The following is a 22235-nucleotide window of genomic DNA, read 5'->3' on the forward strand; positions in this document are numbered from 1 at the left end:
GCCCTCCTACTCAGGTGTTTATACTCCTGAAGATCCTCCAAGTTAGTTCCCAAAGCCCCTTTCTGCATTAGTTACCTCTGAATGCGCCAGCGTTTATCGCTAGCGTTTATCGCTAGCTCTCTTCTGTCAGGAAAACCCATTTCCCCTCGCACTTTGAAGGCAGTCTGAATCATCTTGGATCCTTTCCAGCGCCTTCCTAAACCACCGTGGGCAGGCACTCAGCCGCTCTTCACAGAGCTCCTGGGTTCAAACTGGCTGAGCAGCCACTGAACCCAGTCATGGGTTGGTCTAGAGGGTTGTTATTATTATTATTTACTTCTCTGACAAGATTCAATAACTAGGATATTTTACACGAGAAAGCTACATGTCAGCCACTCATTTATGTATTTATAAAATAAAACCCAGCAAACCCAGGTCATTTCTAGCAGGACAGCTGCGCTGCCAGCGGAGCTCTCTTCAGCTGGCCTCCTCCTCCCGCTTCACTCTATTTACTGGGCTTGCCAGGCCCCATTAGCTCTTGGATTTTTGTCACCCTAGATAAGCCTGGGACTGCATAAAACCCCACCTGCTGGGCCCACATTCCTGTAGCTTGTTTTCTGGTTGTCCCTTGAATACCGGCTTGCAGAGGCTCGCAGAATCAGCCCACCTTTCCAGTCCACAAACTTCTCACAACCGGGTGCCACTCTTATTGCCTTTCCACTCGCTGACCCGCGTCCCCAGGGCCTTCCCCCACTTGTCCCCTGGGCTCGCTCCGGGCCTGAGGCCCAATCCCAAGCCCTCGGCCACCGATCTTTGCCCCGGGCCAGGGCGCTCTGGCTCGCCCACGGCCGCACTGGGCATGCTCATAGGCAGCGGCGGGGGCAGGTTGGTTTCTCCAGCTCGCACTCGCGGCAGCGGGCTGGCGCGAGGCTGCAGCTGGAGCCCTGGTGCCGGGAGTTGGAGTTGCCAGGAGTTTCCCCGACCCCTCCCTCCTCGCGCGCCGCTAGCAGGAGCCCGCGCGGGAGCGGCGAGCAGCGAGCAGCGAGCGGCCAGCAGCTGAGCCGGCGGGCCAGCCCGGTCCGCAGCCCCGATCTCCGCGCGCGGGGCAGCCGCGGGGGAGCACTGTCTCCGGTTGGGACGCGTGCCGCGCACTAGGCACCGCCCGAGCACGAGCCGGGCTGCACGGTAGGCTCCGGGCGCGGGGAGGCCAGGCCACCCGGCGTACAGTTGCAGCTACCGCAGCTGCCGGCTGGGATGCGCGCCGCGGGGCAGGCGGCGAGGGTAGGCGCGCGGAGAGCGGCCGGCGCGGGCAAGTTGGAGGGCGGCGGGAAGAAGGGGCTGCACGCCTGGCGCAGCTGCTTTGTGCGCGCGGAAAAGGGTCTAGGTCGCTCGCTGATTCTCCCCCAACCCGGGACCCGGAGTGCGAGCAATATTGGTCATAGCCTAGAGGGCAGATTCCTGTGACAAAGTTGGTAGGGGAGCCGGTAGGTCTCTCCTGCTGGCTCGGCAGAATGGCCCCCAAGGGGGCTGCCTGGAGGCTCCGGTTATGGAGACCTCCGTGGGTCGCTGCGCCCCTAGTCAGAGTTCTCTTCACTGAGATCAGCGAGTCACCCCAATCTATGAATCCTAGCATATTCTAGGAAGATCTTTGCTGTCAAAACTGAGGAGGGGGGTGCTTCTCGCGGGGCAGGCTTCCGGCACTCCTGGCTTTTTATCCCTGTACCCAACCAAAGTGCTCAGGGGCTGGGTCAAGGCCTCTGGGCTCCGATTTTTTTTTTTTTTTTTTTTTTCAGAGCGCTCCAGAATCCAGCTCACACATATGGCGGGTCAGCGTGGCTGGAGTAGATGGATGGCTTGCTTTTTCTTCCTGACTTTCCCTAGGTTTACATCATCACAGACCCCAGGACCCAAATGATCAGTTAGAGAGTTTAGGATGGCACACAGTTCTTAAGGAGGAGTGCATGGGAGCTTGTTTGCCTTGGACTTCAAAACAACCCTCTCGTGTTTCTATCATTCTTCTACCCGGACTTTGTGGGAAGGAACAAAGCCAGGGGCAGAGGACTGTTCTGCTTCATTACATCGTCTCCTAAGGTCTTCTAGGAGACTCCAAGGCCCTGGAACTGGCTGTGTGCGTATTGCAAGGATGTAGAGGATGCCCATGTTCCTCCTGGCTCCACTTTTTTCACTTCTTGTTTTGAGTTTTAGGGTTTTGTCTACACACCAGTCAGAGCGGAGTTGTCATAACAGGGTGGGGTGTCGGGGAAAGTGGAGGAGAGCTGGGTTGAAGTGTGTGGAGGATCTGCAGCCCAGGCTTGGAGTGGTTGTTTGCCTTGCCTAGGAGGCTGCTATGGGAAGAAGTCCAGAATGATTATGCAGGCTAGAAATAAGCTTCTCACTCTTTCTTCTGTTCTTTTCCTTTCCTTTTTTATTTTCTCTTCTTCCTTCCCTTTCCTCTCTTTTGGCTGATCACCTTGGCTGCTGGGTTTGTGTGTTAAGTTCTTAAAGGAGCACTCACACTCTTGAGGAAGTGCTGGTGTGTTAGGAGTTCACCATTTCTGCTATATGATTTTCCCTTGGGGATTGTACATTTAGAGAAGATTTCCAGATGTACAGATCCCATGGTGTGTGGCTATACTACGCAGGTTCTAGAGTCAGACAGACCTGAGCTCAAGTTTTCTCTGCTGACAGGCCTGGTGGACAAGCTACTCTGAGCTTTGGGGTTTTTGTTGTTTTCTTTTGGTGACAAATAGGAGGCGATGGTGACCCTATTGCTCTCCATATCTGTGAGACTTGAGTGACACAGTGGAGAGGGAGGGAGCTAAGGAAACATGAAGCGGGATCCACGCCTTAGGCGGTGTCTCTGTGCACTGTACCCAGTTTAAAAAATTCTGCTTCTTGTTGATGATAACAAAGAGCCAAGTCTCCCCGCACCATGCAGTGTTCACTACAAGGTTTAGCTGCTGAGATCTGTGGAAGCAGCGATTTACACACACACACCTGCACAGCTTCTCTTGATTTTATGGGTTGGAAATCCCTCCTTTCTGTCTGAGGGAGGCAGTGTGGTATAATGGAGGAGACCATGGGACCTGCATTAACACCATTCACAGTTAGGGGGTGGGGGTGCAGAATTATCTGTGTCAGCAAGGCTTTCCTTTGTGATCCAAGGATGATGACGAGATCAGCAAGTCCTGCGATGGAGCTCTGTCTTGGCTTCTCATAGTAACCTTGAACTGAGGACTCAACCTTTCATTGGTAAAATGAGTCTGGGAGATTAAACACTAGTTTAAGAGTCAAGGACAGGAGAGATTACATGACACCCAGTGAACAAGAACTTAATGAGGTTCCCGAGCTTCCCCAGAAACACGCCCTAGCCTAGAGCAGACTTCCAAATATGAGCATTAGGCCTTGTTAACTCCTAGGTTGCTGGATTCTACTTCCAGTGTCTAGGTTTAGAGCAGAGGTGTAGCAGTTTGTGTTTGTAACTAGTCTCAGATGGTGCTAGGCTGTTCTCCAGGGCATGCCAATGGAATCACGAATTTGTATGGTAGGAGAAAGAGAGATGAGGGCTGTCCCAAAGTATCAGGATTGTGGTTCTTCCTAGTAGAGACAGGCTTTCTTCCTGGAGCCTGTGGAAACTGCTTTAAGCATCGTGAACTCCAGCCATGTGCCAGCTTCCATTCCTAGTTTTAATGATTCTAGTCACTTTTCAAATAAATGGCTTTACAAAAAGATGAGACTGCCCTTTTCTTAATGTCAAGTGCTTAGTCTCTGGTCTCTAGAGATTTGGTAGATGTGCGGTGATCGTGCTTTGGTAGAGAGAGACTGGTGATCCTTATATGTATGCAAATCTGTGGGACATTCTCTTGCTTAGGATTGATGTGGGAGGGCCAAGCTCCTTATGGGCGGTGGCACCCTGAGCGGTGGTCTTGGGCTCTTGAAGTAAGCAAGTTGAGCAAGCCACGGTGAACAAGCCAGTAGCAATGTTCCTCCAAGGAGCCTGCTTATGTTCCTGCTTGAATTCTTGCCCAGACCTCCCTCAGTGATGAACTGTGATTGGGACATGTAAACCAAGGAAACCCTTTCTTCCCCACATTGCTTTTGCTCATGATCTTCTCACAGCAACAGAAAGCAAACTAATACAATAAGGTTAGGTCCAACAAGTTTTCTATTTCCTTTTTTGAGGCTTTTGGACATTTGTGGAAAGTTTGCACACAGCCTTGACGGCTGGAACGAAGTGGTTATGAGACAGGTAAAATCACCAGAAAGCACATTTGAAAAGGAGTTTTAGTAGTGTTTTCTCTCAATAGACAGCTTGCTCAGGCCTTTGGGAAGTGTCGAGTGGACCCTGTGCCAGGTGACCCTTGGTGATCAGACTTAGCCAAGGCCTTCCATGCCTTCTGGAGGATGGTGGCCTTGGCAGTGACCTACAGCTTTCAGAGTCAGCTATGCATTATCAGCAGGGGGCCAGAGTGCATTAGCTTTTTAACCATTGTTTAGACTGAACCAACCCAAAGCATTTTTCCTTGTCTCCCACACTATGGATGGTCTCTCTGTGCAGAGAGATCTTACTATGACTCGCTATGACCTAGATTGTGGTCTGCATTTTAACTACTTTGCATCAGGGAGGCACCAGGAGCCGGCTTGAGGCAGGAGGGCTCTTGAAGAAGAAGTGAAGTTTATATAACCCAGCACCCAAAGCCGGGTGCGTGAGATCAGTCAGCGCTTTCACCGCCTCTTAAGTTGCCATGCCCAGTGGAGCCCCGGCTCACCCTCAAGCTTTATCTCAGCTTCCCGTTTGTGCTTTGTTTTAGCATTAAAATGATTAACAGTGGGGAGACTTATCAGTAAATCAGAAGCCTATTCAAAAACTCAAGTGTACCACTTAATGTGTGAGCCGATCAAACTGAAGGCCCAGGCCTGCCTGCCTTCCTGACTGTAATCAACACTTGGTGACGGAACAGTGGTCCTTCTGAAGATCCAGTTGTTCCCTTCCATGCTTTCTCCCTCTTAGCACCAGCAGTCCTTCAGCTTTAAAGCTCCTTCCTGTAACTTGCTGTGGGTAGTTGGGGTGTTACCCTTACTTTTGCTGCAGGTTTTTTTCTTTCCTGTGAGTGTGAGCATTCCTTTTCTTGTCCCTGTTTACTTTTCTCAGCAGTAACTCCCTGGTGTCTTTGTTCCCTTAATAAGTCTATTATGAGACAATCATTATCGTATTTCATTTCTCCTTGGTTGTCACTGCTGGGTCACAGAGAGTCAAAACCCGTCCCAGAAGCACCATTCTCAGCCTTCCTGAGAGTGCTTTTAAACAAAACAAAAATCCCTGGTAAAATGCATTTGTTGGTTATTTGTTTTTCATTTCGGAATTTTTCGAAAAGTAGGCAGCTTAAACATTATGAGTCCGTGTGTATTTTTTTTTTTGTATCATACTAAGAGTGTCTACCAGCAGATGACATTAGAAAACAAAGCAAATGTACCTTGTTATCTCCATATAAACTGCTTTCTCTTCAGTCCTGTCCAGCTGATAGAACTGAGCAGCAGTTGGATTAGCTCAGCAATTCTGAATGTGTTGGAAGAATGCTGTTGGGGTGGATGTTAGTAGGTATGCTCTTCCAAAGGACAAATCAATTTGGGGAGCACTACCTATTATTTTCTTTGAATATAGACTCTCAACATGTGCACCATCATATCAAAGAAACTAAGATTTACCACACATTGAACACTATCAAAAAATACTCATTCATATTTATTCAAGTCAGAATTTCCCAAATCACAAAGCATTGTTGAGGTTGTCTGTGTATCTTAGGGGATGTATTAGCAATTTAGGATATGCTAACAATTCTATTATGCTCTCTAATACTATTATGGATGAGGTAGTCTCACCTCCTATATTCCTAAAATGCTAGGGGCATTTTCTGGATACTGGTTGATTAATGAATTCTGTAAGTGATGACTGGTGTGTATTACAGAGGGAGAGTTTTAAGCTGTGGCGGCTAAGGAAGTCTCCAGAAAGGGGCAGAGATGTGCTAGTGTGAACAGTGGAACCCTTCTCTCCTGCACATGCAGGGCATTTTAGGTTGGTGGTATGGATACAGTAGGACTATGGAGACTAGCATTGTGTCTGTGTAGATGATTTTCAAGGCACATCAGACAAAATATGGTGCCTTGCTCAGTGTGAGACTTAGAGATCCTGTGGTGGTAGTCCAAAAAACCTGTTACATGCTTTCTCAATTCTGTAAATTCACTAAGATTACAGGTAGGTTCTGACAGCGGCAGGAGAGATATTTGGGGGCAGTAGGAGGCACACAATTTAGGGGGGTTGGTTCAGGGAGGGAGGGTGGGAGTTACTAACAGACCAAAGTCATCCTTGCACAGTGGAACTCATGGAGCAGCTCAATAGAAGCATGCTGGAGAAAGAAGGACTTTCCAGGAAGAAAATTCCTCACTAGAGTTTCAAAAATAGCAAGAAAGAAGAACTCTCACAATTCAACAATAAAGAGGCAAATAACCCAATTTAAAAGTAGATAGAGGATTTGCATAGCTATTCCTTTGAAGAGGAATGTGGAAATTTGCTCAGTGCCATTAGTCAGCAAGGAAATGTAAATCAAAATCACAAGGAGATGCCTCCCATCTATCAGGGTGGCTGTGACTAAAAAGACACAGGGAGAAATTGGGCCTTCTTGTAGGGTATTGGTGAGCGGGAAGGGTGCAGGCAGTTTGGAAAACAGCTGGATGGTCCCTTCAAAATGTTAAACACTATCTACATGAAGAAGACCCCTTCTCCTAAGTGTATTCCCAAAGGAAGTGAAAGCATGTCAGGATAAACACTTGTGAGTGAATATTCATAGCAGCATTAGTCATAGCGCCAAATGATGGAAAGAACTCTCTTCCATCAGCTAGTGAATAAAGGAAACACAATATGCCCACACAATGGAAAACAATTTAGCTGTAAAGAGGAAGGAAGTTTGGATTCATGCTCCAACATTGGTCAGCCTTGAGCCTAATGTGTAGAAAAGTAGGACACTAAAGTCACATGTCATATGGATTCCTTCATGAAACATCCAGAAGAGAAAAGCCCGGGGTGTTTGAAGTGAGAGTTGGATCAGGAAGTGACTCTGGTAAGCATGGAGTTTCTTTTGGGGGGTGAGGTAATGTTTTGGAATTAGATGGTGATGGTTACATAACTTTTGAAAACTATTGAGTTGCATACTTTAAAGAATATTTTTTATGGTATATAAGTTATAGCTCAATAAAAAAAATAGGAAAAAGTGTATGGTGGCCTGAGAGTTTTTAAAATGGCCTAAGCATCAGTAATAATTTCAGGTCAGCTTCTGCTACTGGACAACCCTCTGGCTTATCTATCCATCTCTCCTTGTGTGGGGGGGGCCCTAAGGTTCTCTGTGAACTTTCACCAAACTCCCCTCCCCCGAATCAGAAGGCTTTTGCTCCTTCACCCCTGGGTCAGTGGTGAATGCCTGTGGTCTTCAGATCCCCTCCTGTTTCTAGCTTCCCTTCCTGAAACAAATTCCACACTTGGATCCCGAGCCAGCAGAGGTTCTGATGACCTGGCAGCTTATGCGGAGCTTCTCCTTTTAGATTCGACGGTGGTAGACATTTAAAGTCATTTACTACTTCCTGGAATTCCCTCAAGATCTCCCTCCTTGTTTTAAATCCGACTGTATTCAGACCTCCATGGGCTAATTGGTAATGTGTGAGCATCAGTGTGTCTGGGCCAATAGTAATGATGCTAAGTACCTTTAACAGCACTGGGGCTGAGGCAGTTGCCCTGTGGGTGGAGACTTCTCTTTCCTGGCTGGTGGAGCAGTGCACAGCCAAAGGCTGGCAGCGCCAGGGGATCTGGTTTGAATGCTGACTTCCGCTCAGCCAGCTGCTATGGTACTTGAGATTCTGCAGTTCTAACCAACCTGGGGTTGACGCAGATGCTGTTATCCTACGTGTCACACTTAAGGGGAAGCTGATGTACTGCCGAGAAGAAGGCTTTGGGATGGGGTGGAGCTAAATGTGAATCGTGGCTCCACCATGTGTTTGATGTGGGACCTTGGCAAGTTAATTACCACGTGGGCCAGTTCTCTTTCCACATCAGGGTAGGACTGAGCTCACAAAACGTGCTTAGCATAATGTCTCAGAATAGCAATGCTGTTTGCCTTTTCCTTTCCTCAAGGGCTAGGAATTCCACGGCGAAAACTGAGGCCGAACAACAAACTATGTATGTGAAAGAACAAGCGGTTTAACTTGTGTGCAAGGGTTGGTATAGGGAACAGTAGATGAGATTTTATCATACCTCCTCAGGGGAGAATTTTCTGTTTATATTACCGTAGTGTTGGTGAGGTTTCTGTGTTGATCTCAGCTGAGTCTGGGTCATTTTACTTCATGGAGATGAGTCTCTAGTCTGCTTGTGTGGGTAGTCTTTTGCCGACCGGAAGGCCATCCCTGGGCTGTCATTGGGTGCCACAGTTCTTTGGTAAGGTGGAACCTGCCTATCTTTGTCTAGCTGGCTTCTGCCTTCTCTTGCTGACATTAATCACTGATGCAAGTGAGGCAAACTAAAGGGAGCAGAATGCACTCAGGGGTGCAGCCCTGGTAGAAGTTTCTGGGGTTAAGATTGCAAATATTGGCTTCCTAGAGGCCTTCGGAAAACCTGGTCACTTTGCTGCCTTCTCTGAGTCTGTTAACTGGGTGGGTGGTTAGATGGAATTAGGTTAATAGGGATCAACTGAAGAGGAGCCTAGGACTAAAGCCTCAAAGTAACTATAATTCTCTTACCTGGAGTCTGTGCTGGGTGCTCTCCTGAGTCTTAGCTTCCTATACGGTTAATTGACTAGGAATAATCCCTTCTGCTGCCCACATGGTGTTACCCAACAGTTACCAGGTGAGCTGGTGACTGTGGACTTTTGTCCTGTTTCTGTCCCCCTTAAAAGCAAACAGGAAATTATGTTTATATTTCAATTTGTAGAGCCTATTTGCTTTCTTTTGGGAAACAAGATGTAAGTATGGTCTTTAAGACAAACAATCCAGTCACAGATCAGTACATCTGAACAGTTTCCGGTTGTCACAGCCTGAGAGACACTGCTTTTGTGAGGGTGATACATGTAGCCCAGGAGCCCCTGTCCCACACTCTGGTTTGACTCTGGAAAGTGGGAAGTGTCTGGTTTCTGGGGCACATAATGTGTATGCTTTAGTCGCTTTCTGTAACTATTGCTATCGTGTCTGGCCTGGCAGGGGACAGATCAGGGAGGCTCTTTTGTTTTGTTTTTAGACTGCTTTGAAATGTGTTGCCACACATAATCGAAGGTGAAAGCTCACAGTGCCTGGTGATTGTGAAGTCCATATTATTCTTGATGAATTTAATCCACCCTATCATTAAATCGCAGTGAGGAAGCTGTCCTGCTGCTGAGGGGTGTAAAGCTGGGTGTTCCTGACGTCAGTCCTTTAAAATTAAATCACTAGACAACTCTAACAGTAATTAAAAAGCCAAACAAGCCTCTACTTTGATGCCCAGATGTTGTGTTTATGGAAGGAACTCGGTGCTAATAATGAGGGTATTTCTCCCAATTTTCTTCTGGTAAGTGCGAAATGAGACTTTCAGCTCCCTTTCTGGTACTGCCAGTCACACCATGGTCTATCTTGTTCTTAATCTTTGTAAAAGAATGAACCAAGAATTCTAAACTCAGGTCCCTTTTTAGTCAGTCTTGGCTCTCCATCCCTACTGAAGTGAACTCCTTCAGAAGCAGGAGCAGGGATCTTCACGTGCAGTTTGTGTGCATCCCTGCAGATACTGTGCACATCTGGTAGAGAGAAAAGAATCAATAGTGTGTTGAGCTAGACAGCTGCTTCCTCTGGGATTCCTCTTCACTGTCTACTCCATCAATGTTTCTGTCGGTGTTGCTTTCATTATGTAATGTTTGCCTACAGAGTATATACTCCATGGTTTTGAGGACTTTACAGTGAACCCCTTACAACTCACAGCAAGCACTTAGAAGTTTATAGAAACACTTAATACTTCTGTATTCTATCCCTTTTGTTTTGTACTTATTTTTAATTGATAAGTAAAACCCTATGTGTCTATTGTATACATGTTTTGATATGGGTGTGCATTGTGGAATAACTAAGTCAAGCTCCTGATGCATTACTTCACATCTATTTGTGTGAGACAATTGAAAGCTCTCAAGCAGTTGTCAAGTATGCACCACATTGGTGTTGATGACTATCCTCTTGTTGTTCAGTGAATCTCTTAAATTTATGTCTCCTAACTGAAGTTTTGTATCCTTTGATCAACATTTTTCATATCCCCTATCCCTTTGTAACCGGGATCCTACGCCATACTTCTAGGAGTTTGAAAGTCTGACTTCTGAGCCCCTGGTTTTGTTTGTGAGATTTATCTGTGCTATATGTACAACAGTTGTTTATTCATTTTCACTGGTAGATAGATTTCTTTGCATGAATATACATTAACTATGTATGACACACATTTGAATGGTTTTTAGCCCCAGTAAGAATAGTGCTGATGTGAGCATTTATGTTTATCTTTTTGGGTGATCATGGTTTGCATTTCTGACTGAGCATGTATGTATATGACTGCTGAGTCCTAAGATGTGCTAGCTAGTTTTATGTCAACTTGATGAATGCTGGAGTTATCTGAAAAGAGGGGACTTCAATTGAGAAAATGCCTTCATAAGATCCAGATGTACATGGCCAGACCTCAGGTGGAGCTCCAGGAGTCTAATTGGTGAGAAAGAGGGGGGATTTTATGAGGGAGAATTGTAGAGACCAAGATTGGAAAAAGCTCAGGGACAAATAGCCAAACTAATGGAAACACATGAACTATGAACAAATAGCTGAGGAGCCCCCAACCAGATCAGGCCCTCTGGATAAGTGAGACAGTTGATTAGCTTGAACTGTTTGGGAGGCACCCAGACAGTGGGACCGGGACCTGTCCTCAGTGCATAAGCTGGCTGTTTGGAACTTGGGGCTTTATGCAGGGACACTTGGCTCATCCTGGGAGGAGGGGACTGGACCTGCCTGGACTGAATCTACCAGGTTGAGCTGAATCCCTAGGGGAGTCTTTGCCCTGGAGGAGATGGGAATGTGGGGTGGGCTGGGGGGAAGGGGGAGGGGAGGAGAACAAGGGAATCTGTGGCTGATACGTAAAATTAAATTAAATTATAAAATAAAAAAAAGATCCAGATGTAGGGCATTTTCTTAATTAGTGATTGATGGTTGAGACCCCTGCCCATTGTGGGTGGTACCATTACTTGGCTGATGATCCTGGGTTCTATAAGAAGGCAGGCTGTGTTAGTCATGATGAGCAAGCCAGTAAGAGCAAATGGATGGAACTAGAAAAAAACAATCTGAGTGAGATAACCCAGACCTAGAAAGACAAACATGGTATGTACTCTCTCATAAGTGGATATTAGGAGTACAGTATAGGATAACCAATCTACAGCCCCTAGCCCCAGAGAAGATAGATAACAAGGAGGGCCCAAAGAGGGATGCATGGATTTCCCTGGAAAGGGGAAATAGAAGAGATCCCCTGAGTAAACTGGAGGTGGGGGAGGAGGGAAGGAGGGATGGGAACTTGAGGGTACAGGTTGGGTGGGTGGGGTACAGGAGGTGGGTTGGAGGTGGGATGGAGGGGCAGAGTTAAGAAAGAGGTGTTAGAAACAACACCTGTTGTTTGTTTTACTCTTGGGAGGTTGGCTACCCAGCTCCAAAATAAATCACACAATGGAGGTTTATTCTAGCTTGACTTGTATTCTGCTAGCTTTCCTTAATTTAAATTATCCCATCTACCTTTTGCCTCAGGGATTTTTCCTTTTCTTACTTCTGTAACCTTACTTTCACTCTTACTCCATGGCTTGCTGTGTAGCTGGGTGGCTAGCCTCTGGCCTCTTCCTTCTCTTCTCCTCCCAGATTTCTCCTTCTATTCATTCTGTCTGCCTGCCGGCCCCACCTATTTATCTCTCCTGCCTCACGATTGGCTGTTCAGCTCTTTCTTAGACCATGAGGTGTTTTTAGACAGGCACAGTAGCACAGCTTCACAGAGTTAAACAAATGCAACATAAACAAAAGTAACACACCTTAAAATAATATTCTACCACAGGGGCCATTTTGGAGTTAGGGAGAAACCTGGCACCAGGGAACCCCCCAGGAACCCACAAGGACAACTCCAGCTTCTTGAATATTATTATGCTCCAGCCTTAATAATCTTCTTCCCAGGGGCCCAGAAGAGAAGCTACAAATGGCACGAATTATTTTCAGGAAAAGAATCTAAGTACACAAAGCTCTTAGTCTGTCTACTTTATTCCTCTGGGATAAAATTCTGTCTATACCGCTTCAGTTCTGTTTTCATGCCTAGCTCCTTTCTTGCCTGCTATCTCTCTACATTTATCTGCTGTCCCCTCTATACCCCATCTTGGTCTTTCTCATCTCGTTCTTCCCCATCTGGCTCTTCCTCATCTTCCATTTCATTCTTCTAGCTCTCCATCTAGTTCTCCAGTCAAAATCCTCTCTAAGTCTCTGAGGTTTACAGTTATATGCCCATGCAATAACAGTGCTCTAGCTAAAAGCAAGGTCAGCAGGCTTGAATTACTACAGGATCATAAAGGCAGAAAGAGTTTTTCTTAGACAGTGACCTTCAGGCTTTCTTTTACAACCCAACAGGGGAGTGATAAAGGAGGAGGTCAATTAAGAGCTAAAATTGGTTAATATTATCAGAAAAAGGGAATTTATGTGCTCAAACTATGTTCCTAGAGGTGGTTAGGTAAATGTTAGGAGTCTATAATGTTAGTATAAATACCACTAAGGCTGTATAAAAAAGGAGGGTCTGAGCTTAATTTGCCTTTATTTAGGAGACCATTTGGCCTTGGATGCTTGATAGGTATTTCAGATAAAATACATTGCTATGAGTTCTTGGAAGCATACATAGCATACAAGGAAATCATTGCAGGAGTCAGCTAATATATATACAAAATCTAAAATATCACCAAGAGTTCTTAAGCCATGGCTTGACCTTCAGAAAAGTCTTTGACCTTTCCAAGTAGTAGCTTTTGTGATAGTAGCTGATTTACATTTTCCTGCAGCTTGCAGCACCAGCTAAGACTCCTAGCAATAGTGGAGAGGGTGCCTGAGCTGGCCATCTACTGTAATCAGATTGGTGACTACCCTAATTGTCATCAGAGGTACTCTATCTAGTAACTGATGGAAGTGGATGCAGAGATCCATAGCCAAGCACTCGGCTGAGCTCCGGGAGTCTTTCTGAAGAAAGGGAAGAGGGATTGTAGGAGCTAGGGGGTCATGACAGGGGAACCCACAGAGAAAGCTGACCTGAGCTTTTGGGAGCTCTTGGACTCTAGACCAACAATTAGGGAGCCTGCATGGGACTGACCTAGGCCCTCTGCATGTGTGTGACAGTTGTGTAGCTTGGTCTCTTGTATGGCTCCGAGCAGTGACATCAAGACCTGTCCCTGGCTCTTAGCTGACTTTTGGGAACCAGTTCCCCATCCTAGATGCCTTGTCCAGCCTTGATGCAAGGGGAGGAGCTCAGTCCTGACTCAACTTGATGTGCCATGTTTTGCTCAAACCCATGGGAGGCCTGCCCCTTTCCGAATGGGGATGGAGGAGGAGTGGAAGGGATGGTGGGTAGATGAGAAGTAGGGGGAGGGGCAGCTGGGAAGAGAGGAGGGAGGGGAAACTGTGGTTGTTGTGCAATAAATGAAAAAATCTTATTTAAATAAAATAAAAAATTAAAAAAAGAAGTCATACTGTTGGGTGACACTATTCTTAGGGAAACAAACAAATGTCTGCTCACCCCGAATAGGGAACCAAAGACAGACCAAAGTCCATTAAGTTTTATTTGGGTTACTTATAGGAGTCTGGGTGAGGGATTACATAGAGGACCAGAAATGACTCCAAGGTAGCTGTATCACCAAAGCCTCCACCTCAATCCCTATCATAGGTATAGTTCATGAAAGTTGGATACCTGAATTTCACTGTACAACTGACAGGCAATCACTGTACAACTTACAGGCAGCTCAACAGGTTGGCGTGTCTCTCAGCAGGCCGTACTGCTTATATGTGCTTGGGGAAGGGAGGACCTAAGTACATTTGGTCTGTTGCAAGGACTTCCTGAAACTTTTGCGTTGTTTACTTGTTGAGTGGAGGTCTTGAATGATATTTGTTTACACTGTGTGAAGATGTATCATTGTGATTGGTTTCATAAAAAGCTAAATGACCAATACTAGGCAGGAGAGAATGGGGGACCTTCCAGGCAGAGAGAGAAGAGACTGGGAACAAGTTGGACCTGCAGAATGGGAGAGAGGTAGAAGCCATGTGGCAGAATGTAGATGAATAGAAACAGGTTAATTTGAGTTATCAGAGCTAGGTGGAAACAAGCCTAAGCTAAAAGCCAAGCTTTCCCAATGAGAGAGAGAGAGAGAGAGAGAGAGAGAGAGAGAGAGAGAGAGAGAGAGAGAGAGAGAGAGAGAGAGAGAGAGATCCCTTCATGGCCTTTGCATCAGTTCCTGCCTCTAGGATCCTGCCGTTTGAGTTCCTGTCTTGACTTCCTCCAATAATAGATTATGGTATAGAAATATAAGACAAACCCTTTCCTCTCCAACTTGCTTTTGCTCATGGTGTTTCATCACAGCAATAGAAACCCCAACTAAGACAAATTGGGGCCAGGATATTTGGGTACTGCTGTGACAGAGTGACTTGTTTGGGGGAAGATTGTAGAAAGATGTCAACCCTTTGGGCTAAGGAACAATTGAGTGTTGAGAGCCCCGTGAGCTGTTTTGTAGGAACTTGGAAGATGAGAATGTTGAGAGAAGTTCCGACAATGAATGCTTGGCTTGTAAAGTTTCAGAGGAAAGGAAGCAAAGACCCTACTGCACCTTTTGTGTGAAGAGTCTGGTCAGCTGGAGCTGAAGAACTGGCTGTGATTTACAAGAGTAAAAACCATTAGCCACTAAAGTAAAACCTCTTTGCTGGGACAAGGAATACTGGTCAGTGGGGGCTAAAGAACCAGTGATGATTAAGAGGAGACCAGCATCATTGAGGTAAAATCTTCTGGGGAGTGTTTCCTCGGGGTTAGCGTACATAAGCTGTACTCCAGAAGTGGCTGAGATTGTACCTCATGCTGGCAGCCGAACTTGGTAGTCTGAGAGTCACCCATGTGGTATTGGTTTTGAAGGTGTGAAGAGGTCATGGGAAGCAGCTGAGGCTTGCCCTGTGATAGGACTGGAGTCCCTGAAGAGAGGCCTGGACAGACTATTGGTGAAAGTGAATCCCAGTCACAGCAGAGACTCCAGCATTTTGGAGATAACTACCAAGAACAGCAGCAGTGGTGGAGTGGAGCCAGCTGGAGCCTGTAAAGCAAGCTGAAGAAGTGACACAAGCCATTTGGAGGAGTCCAGATGATCCTTGAGTGAATCCCAGATAATTGGACATTGAGTTAGTTACACTTTTAGAGTCTGGTTTTGCATTGTTCATATTGTGATTGTGCCCTGGTTCATCTCTCTTGAAGTAAGAAAGAATTTAATTTCTTCTCGATTTTGTAGGAGGTCAGAGTTGAGAGACTTTGAATTTTAAATGTCTTTGGATTTTACTGCTATCTCTCCATCTCTCTCCAGGAGGGTGTTTCAAGACAGGGTTTCTCTGTGTAGCCCTGGAACTCACACTGTAGATCAGGCTGGCCTTGAACTCACAGAGATCTGCCTGCCTCTGCCCCCCACCAAGAGCCGTGCCACTACCACTGGCTAAGACTTTGGATTTTACAAGAGCTTGGCGATTTTAAAAGGACTGAATTTTGAAGTGTTTGAATATAAGACTGTGAGGCTTTTAAAATTTGAACCATTTATATCGTAATGGTGATATTAATGTGTGATCTTGAGGAAAGAACAAGAAAGAAAAGGTTATAGCTTAACAGTGATGTAGTTGTATGTTGAGTTGACAAGGGATCAGTTGTGATGGCTAGTTTTGTGTCAACTTGACCCAAGCTGGAGTTATCTGAAAGGAGGGAACCTCAGTTGACAAAATGCCTCCATAATATCTGCCTGTAGGGTGTTTGCTTGATTAGCAATCGATGGAGGAGAGTCCAGCCCATTGTGGGTGGTGGTCATGGCTTCTATAGGAAAGCAGGTTGACCAAGCCATGATGAGCAAGCCATTAAGCAGCCATGCCTCCAGGTTTTTGCCCTATTTGAGTTCCTGCCCTGACTTCTTTCAATGATGGACTACAATGTGGAAGTGTAAGCCAAATAAACCCTTTCTTCCCCAACTTGCTTTTGGTCCTGGTGTTTGGTTATGGCAATGGAAACCCTAACTAAGAAAGACATGAAGTGTTTTCTATTGTAATCATTTATACTTTATTAGATTTGAGTTTGAGTTCCATAATCTTACTGGCATTTAGTTTGATAAGTCATTTTGATTTCAGTCATTCTGATGTCTGTATAGGGCTTCATCATTATGGCATTAAATTACATTTTTCTCATTACTATTTAAAGCTTAACAAGTTTGTATGTGTGTATTAGCAATTGGATATCTTCTGTGGAGTACCTGCGGAAGCTTCTTGCTTATTTTTCAGCCTGCCCACCCAGCAAATTACTGAGAACAACTTCAGCATGAGAGTTCATTGCCTAATTATATCATTTTATATTCTGGGGGAGTAGGGCTTGGAGGGATATGTAGAATCCTAAAACCCCTTTGCATGGAAAAAAAAAATTCCTAAAGAGGTAGAGCTAACCTGGATAGTTGTAAAGTTATGAGAGATTTAATCTATATATGAGCTTGCATTTATAGAATTATTTTAGGAAGATGGGATAATATTACCAAAGCCCTTTTAGGAATTGCTTTGTGTATTCTTTTGAATAGTTGTCCTTGGTTTTAAAATGTCCTTTGAGTATGACTGTGATTTAGGGAAATAGCAATAGATTTCTCTCTAGATTAGGCATGTAGCTCCATGGTACAGTGGTGTAACACACAGCCCTTGGCTCAATCTCCAGCACTTCAGAAACCAAAAAAAAAAAAAAAAAAAAAAAAAAAAAAAAAACCTCTTGTGAATATGGATGATCCTTCATCAGTGACTAAGGAAAGGTACTATTCACATGATAGAATTTTTATTTCTTTTTTGAGTACAAGCTATCTTAACAGAGTAGAAGAAAGCTCCATTTCATTATTTCTTTAGTTGAAATAGAAACTGGAGGTGAATATGCTACTTTTATAAATAAAAAAAATCAGAAGTTTAGAGAAAGAGAACGTGACTCAGGAGTTAAGCCTAGCTACGTTATAATTTCCTTTTCCCCAACCTTCTTGCATTAGTCAACTTTCTACTACCTGAGATCAGCAGTATAAAAGGAAGAAAGATTGAGTTTTCCTCAGGCGGCAGTCTGTGGTTACGTGGCCTTTTTGTTTTGGGCCTGTTACCTGGCATGGCAGAATATCATGGTGGAGAAGACATGGCAGAACCCAAGAGGAGAACTCATGGAGGCCAATAAGAAAGGGAGAAGAAGGTTTAAAGGTACCCATATCCCCTTCATAGGCATGCTCTTAGTGACTTAAGTCCTTCCAGTGGGCTCTGCCTCCTAAAGTCCATACTTCTTCAGTCCATAGTACTACATCACGTCTTTAATGCATGAACTTTTGGGAAACAAAGTGTTTTTCCCCTTTGTTATTGATGTTGTTCCTTTGTTTTTAAAGAAAGAATCTTGATGTGTATCCCAGGATAAGTTTAACCTCACAATCCTCCCGCTTCAGCTTCCCGTGTTTTGTGTTTTGGGATCACTGATATGTGTCATCATGTTTGGCCCATTAAGGGACATTTAAAATCCAGACCATAATATTGCTCCTCCTATGACGAATGAGAAAGGATAGTTACGGTGAAATCTGTTCTTGCCCTGTCCTCTGGAGTCTCAGGAACAGATTGGGGCTGGGTGGTGAGAAGCACACTCCTGGCACTCTGGCTTCGGGACGCACTGACTGTTTTCATACAGGATTCCTCAGACCTTGTTGTTTGTATACGTTCTTCAAAGCTTTTCCAGGTCCCATCTGAAATGATTGGCTGGCCTGGAAGCCTTGCTATATCTGTCCCAAACTGGAAAGTACTACTCGGAAAATACTTCTGTCATGTTGATGAACAAGGTCACAGTTGGAAACTAAGTTCTGTGTAGAAAATAGTATTTTTCTACATAGATATTTATATAAAATCTGACCACAGAGTTAGAGTATTGCTGAATTCTTTAATGTTTATTCGTTACTGATCTTGAAAGCAAAGTACCCATTGCTCTTCCCTGAGACAGAGTGGGTTAATGTTTTTGGTGTGGAGTAAGGATTTGAAGAAATTAGTACTATAAAGAATGTTCTGGGTTAGTTGCTTTTTCATAGACAGTCAGGTCCTGGAAGAAGAGAATACACTTGACTATCCTGGGCTGGCTGTCACCCTTGCTGGACTCTTGAGAGCAAGGCCTGGTTGGAATACTGCTCATAGAGAGAGAAGCCACCTGCTTTCTCAGCTGCTCAGTGGGAGCTCAGGAACCTGTGGAGTTCTGTGGAGACTCCTCCGTAGTGAGGCAGAAGCCTAGTGCTCCCATTCTTTGCCACACCTTTAATCTCAGTAGCCCTGATTTTCAGAAATGATTTGTGCATTTTTATAAAAACATCTGGGTAAGGGATTCTTCTTCTTCTACTTCCTCTTCTTTCTCCTGTTCCTTGTCTTTTTTCTCCTCCTCGTAGTCCTCCTCCTCTTCTCTCTCTCTCCCTCCCTCCCCTCTCTCTCTCTCTCTCTTTCTCTTCTCTTCTCTTCTCTTCTCTTCTCTTCTCTTCTCTTCTCTTCTCTTCTCTTCTCTTCTCTTTTCTTCTTCTTTCTTCTTCTTCTTCTTCTTCTTCTTCTTCTTCTTCTTCTTCTTCTTCTTCTTCTTCTTCTTCTTCTTCTCTCTCTCTCTCTCTCTCTCTCTCTCTCTCTCTCTCTCTCTCTCTCTCTCTCTCTCTCTCTCTGAGACAGGGTTTCTCTGTGTAGCTCTGGCTGTCCAGAACCTTGCTCTGTAGGCCAAGCTGGCCTTGAACTTGTATTTGGAGCCCAGCCCCAGAGGCATTTAGGTATGGAGAGATGTGCCTTTGCTGGGATTAGAGGCATGTGCTCACCACTACCTGGCTAAGAGATTTGTGTTCACACCACATTTAACTCCTGTAGAGGATTGCAGAGCAGGTGCAAAGAGGTGGGTGTTACTAACACATAGCTGTCTTGTCCCTAAGTGGCTGTGAATACCTGGCATGGCTATCTATCTAAACCACTTCCTTCATGATTACATTAACTTCTATGTGTGTAGATGTATACAAGACAGAACTAGAGTGGCTGGCAGATGCCTCAACTTATTACTCACCTCCTACCAAAAGAAAAGTGAGGAAATAGCACTTTGTATTTTAAATGCTACCATGAACGGAGGAAATATAAGATATCCATTGTGGTAGGTAGGCGTAGTAAGGACCTCCTGCATCCTTATTCTCTGGGGGTGGGGTGGGGGGTGGATGTAGGTCAGGTTCCAGCGATGGTGTTGGGTGAGTATAGTACACACTGCTTCCCTGTAGATTGGCTGTGTTACCTACAGTTCTCTAGTGTGTTTAAGCTCTTGGTTTGGGAATAAGGACCTCATTTCAGTCTCTGTAATATTAATTTTATTAAGAACTTATAGTTCTAGACAGGTAGGTTTTAAGGACATTTTATGGATTCCTTGAATTAGCTTATTTATTATATGTCTTTGTAACATATAAATGTTAGAAGGAGTTAGAAAGCAAAACAGAGTTTGTCCTTTTGACCTTGGTTCATGCAGCCGTTAGTGTGACTCCTGAATTCCTTGATCACTATAATGTGCAGTAGTAGTGAGCAACTGCAGAGTGTGGTCAGACCCTGCAACTGTCACCCCATGAAGTGCCTATCAATAATAGATCATTCACTTATCAAGAGGAACTACATCTCTGAGAGAAACTCCCACATTTTAAATCGGCTCAGCTTAGGTGAGGCATGGGAAAATGAATTGTAGCAGGTATTGAGAAAAAACAGATTTTTCAAGAAGTCTTTCACTGACATTTGAACAGGGGGGAAAGAGAGTTGGTCTCATTTAGGGTCATATGGGTGTCTGTGCAAAGACACCATATATACTTGGTGGGGAGCAGCCGTCATCATACCAGTTAGTGTAGTTGGAAGAAAGTCCTATACTTGGAACCCGACCCCAAAGGCAGTTAGGCATAGAGAGATGTGTTGTGAGTCTCAGGAAACATCCTGAAGTCATTTTGAGCCTTTAGCACTTAATCTCTGTTTTTCTATTCATACCACATTCAACTTTCCTTCATCTGTAAGATGAATCTAGTAACAACAGTGTCCTTAGGTTTCTGCCAGGGTTATATTTAAAAATTTGTGAAACCTGAGAGGTTTTACATGAATTAAAGGCAATCTCTAATTGTATTTCTTCCTTCCCTCTAGTCCTCCCTACCACTAGTGGGCACTGTTGCTAAGTGAGGCCAAGCCCCAGGATGACAGTTGATTCTTGGCAAATAAGATCTATTTCTTGGATAAGTGCTCACAGATAGGTAAATGAATTCCTTCCTTCCTTCCTTCCTTCCTTCCTCCTTCCCTCCCTCCCTCCCTCCCTCCCTCCCTCCCTCCCTCCCTCCCTCTCTTCCTTCCCAAATCAACAAATACTATCTTTTATATTGATAAGTGTACAGTTCTTGTTACTTATCCTGTAATTGAGTTAGTAGATGAGTTTTAATTCATGTAACTCTGAAGACTGAGTGATAGGTTCAGTCTATTTTATTTTTTATTGAGATTGCTTCAGACTTCAGGGCTTAGCTTCCTCAAAGTGAGTTTCAGCCTCAGGGTTGCCTCTTAGTAGAATGAAGAGGCTCACACCAGCCTTTCTGAAAATGGGGAGAAGACAGTCCCAGAGTTGTAGCTGACCCGGAGCTGGCCTCTTAAGGTTCACGAGTGACCTTGCGATGTGTCTACTCTGCTGTTAGTCTGTTATCTTAAGTATGCCACTGCTAAGTATGTGTGTTACTCTCTTTAGTTAACCTGAGATGAGGAAATCCTTGGTTTGTTCATTAGGACATACAAGACTAAATAACATACTGCTTGAGAGCTTCATGTAGCAATCTTTTTTTTTTTTTTTTTTTTTTTTTTTTTTTTTTTTTTTTTTTTGGTTTTTCGAGACAGGGTTTCTCTGTGTAGCTTTGCGCCTTTCCTGGAGCTCACTTGGTAGCCCAGGCTGGCCTCGAACTCACAGAGATCCGCCTGGCTCTGCCTCCCGAGTGCTGGGATTAAAGGCGTGCGCCACCAACGCCCGGCTTCATGTAGCAATCTTAAGGAAAATTTTGTATCATTTATTAAGGTAACTGGAACTAATTTATTGGCCTCTATCTTTTTCTTTTATTGTAAAAGAATTAATTTTAAAATATGAAAAAGAGAAGTTGTTTCTCCCTACCAAAGATCTATTTTGTGAATATTACAAATTTGTTTTTTAGCAGAAAAATTTCTTATGTTTCTAATTAAATGCTTTAGTCTCCTCTTCTTCCTGCCTTTTAAAAAAGTCTTTCTATGTAATTCTATTTTTTCTAGTGAAGAAAATAGCAGCTGTGTAGTTCAACCATGACTCCACTTGAACCTAGGACTCACTGTGAATTTGTAGAATTCTCAAATATTTCTAAGGTTCCTTATTTTATAGTTTGGTTTTCAGTTACAGTCATTTTCTCAGACATTGTTACTTTGATTTTCAGTAACCAAAGCTTTAATTGTTTCTGTATAAATAGGAAACCAAGCAATGACTTTGTCTTGTTGTAAAATTAATATAACGATTTATAGCTTGTTGGGTGTGGTGCTCCATGTACTTGGGAGGCAGAGACAGGCCGAGCTCTGTGAGTTCAAGGCCAGTGTGGTCTACATAGCAAGTTCCAGGACAGTCAAAGTTACATAGTGAGGCTCTGTCTCAAAAACAAAAAAACAAGGATTTATAGCTCTATAAACAATTTTTGTTGAATTTGGCAATATTAAATATGTGTCTGAATGAATAATTTGAAGTGTCAACTATTTTCTGTCTGGATGGGCCACATTTCCCACAGGAAGAGATTCAGTTCATGACTGTGAAGCATGCAGTCCTCTGTCAGTTATTTTGGTCTTTATGAGTTCTTGTACTTAGGACTTTTCACCCTGATTTCCTGTAGGAAATCAGAATGTATCCAACTATCATATTAGGTGCC

The 22235-nt window shown here is 44.4% G+C and overlaps 1 protein-coding gene across 2 annotated transcripts in view; it reads left to right on the forward strand.

The window, feature by feature from the left end:
* The first annotated feature begins 843 nt into the window (after positions 1-843).
* The window catches only part of Stxbp6 (syntaxin binding protein 6), a 250484-nt gene continuing 229092 nt past the window's right edge, over positions 844-22235 (forward strand). The window contains exon 1 of one of the 2 annotated variants that reach the window (XM_042260647.2): positions 844-1164. The gene's annotated coding sequence lies outside the window, so the exon portion shown is untranslated. The remainder of the gene's footprint in view (positions 1165-22235) is intronic. The other variant, XM_042260649.2, reaches the window with a different exon arrangement.

The sequence above is a fragment of the Peromyscus maniculatus genome, chromosome 14, assembly GCF_049852395.1.
Source record: "Peromyscus maniculatus bairdii isolate BWxNUB_F1_BW_parent chromosome 14, HU_Pman_BW_mat_3.1, whole genome shotgun sequence".
Taxonomy (NCBI): domain Eukaryota; kingdom Metazoa; phylum Chordata; class Mammalia; order Rodentia; family Cricetidae; genus Peromyscus; species Peromyscus maniculatus.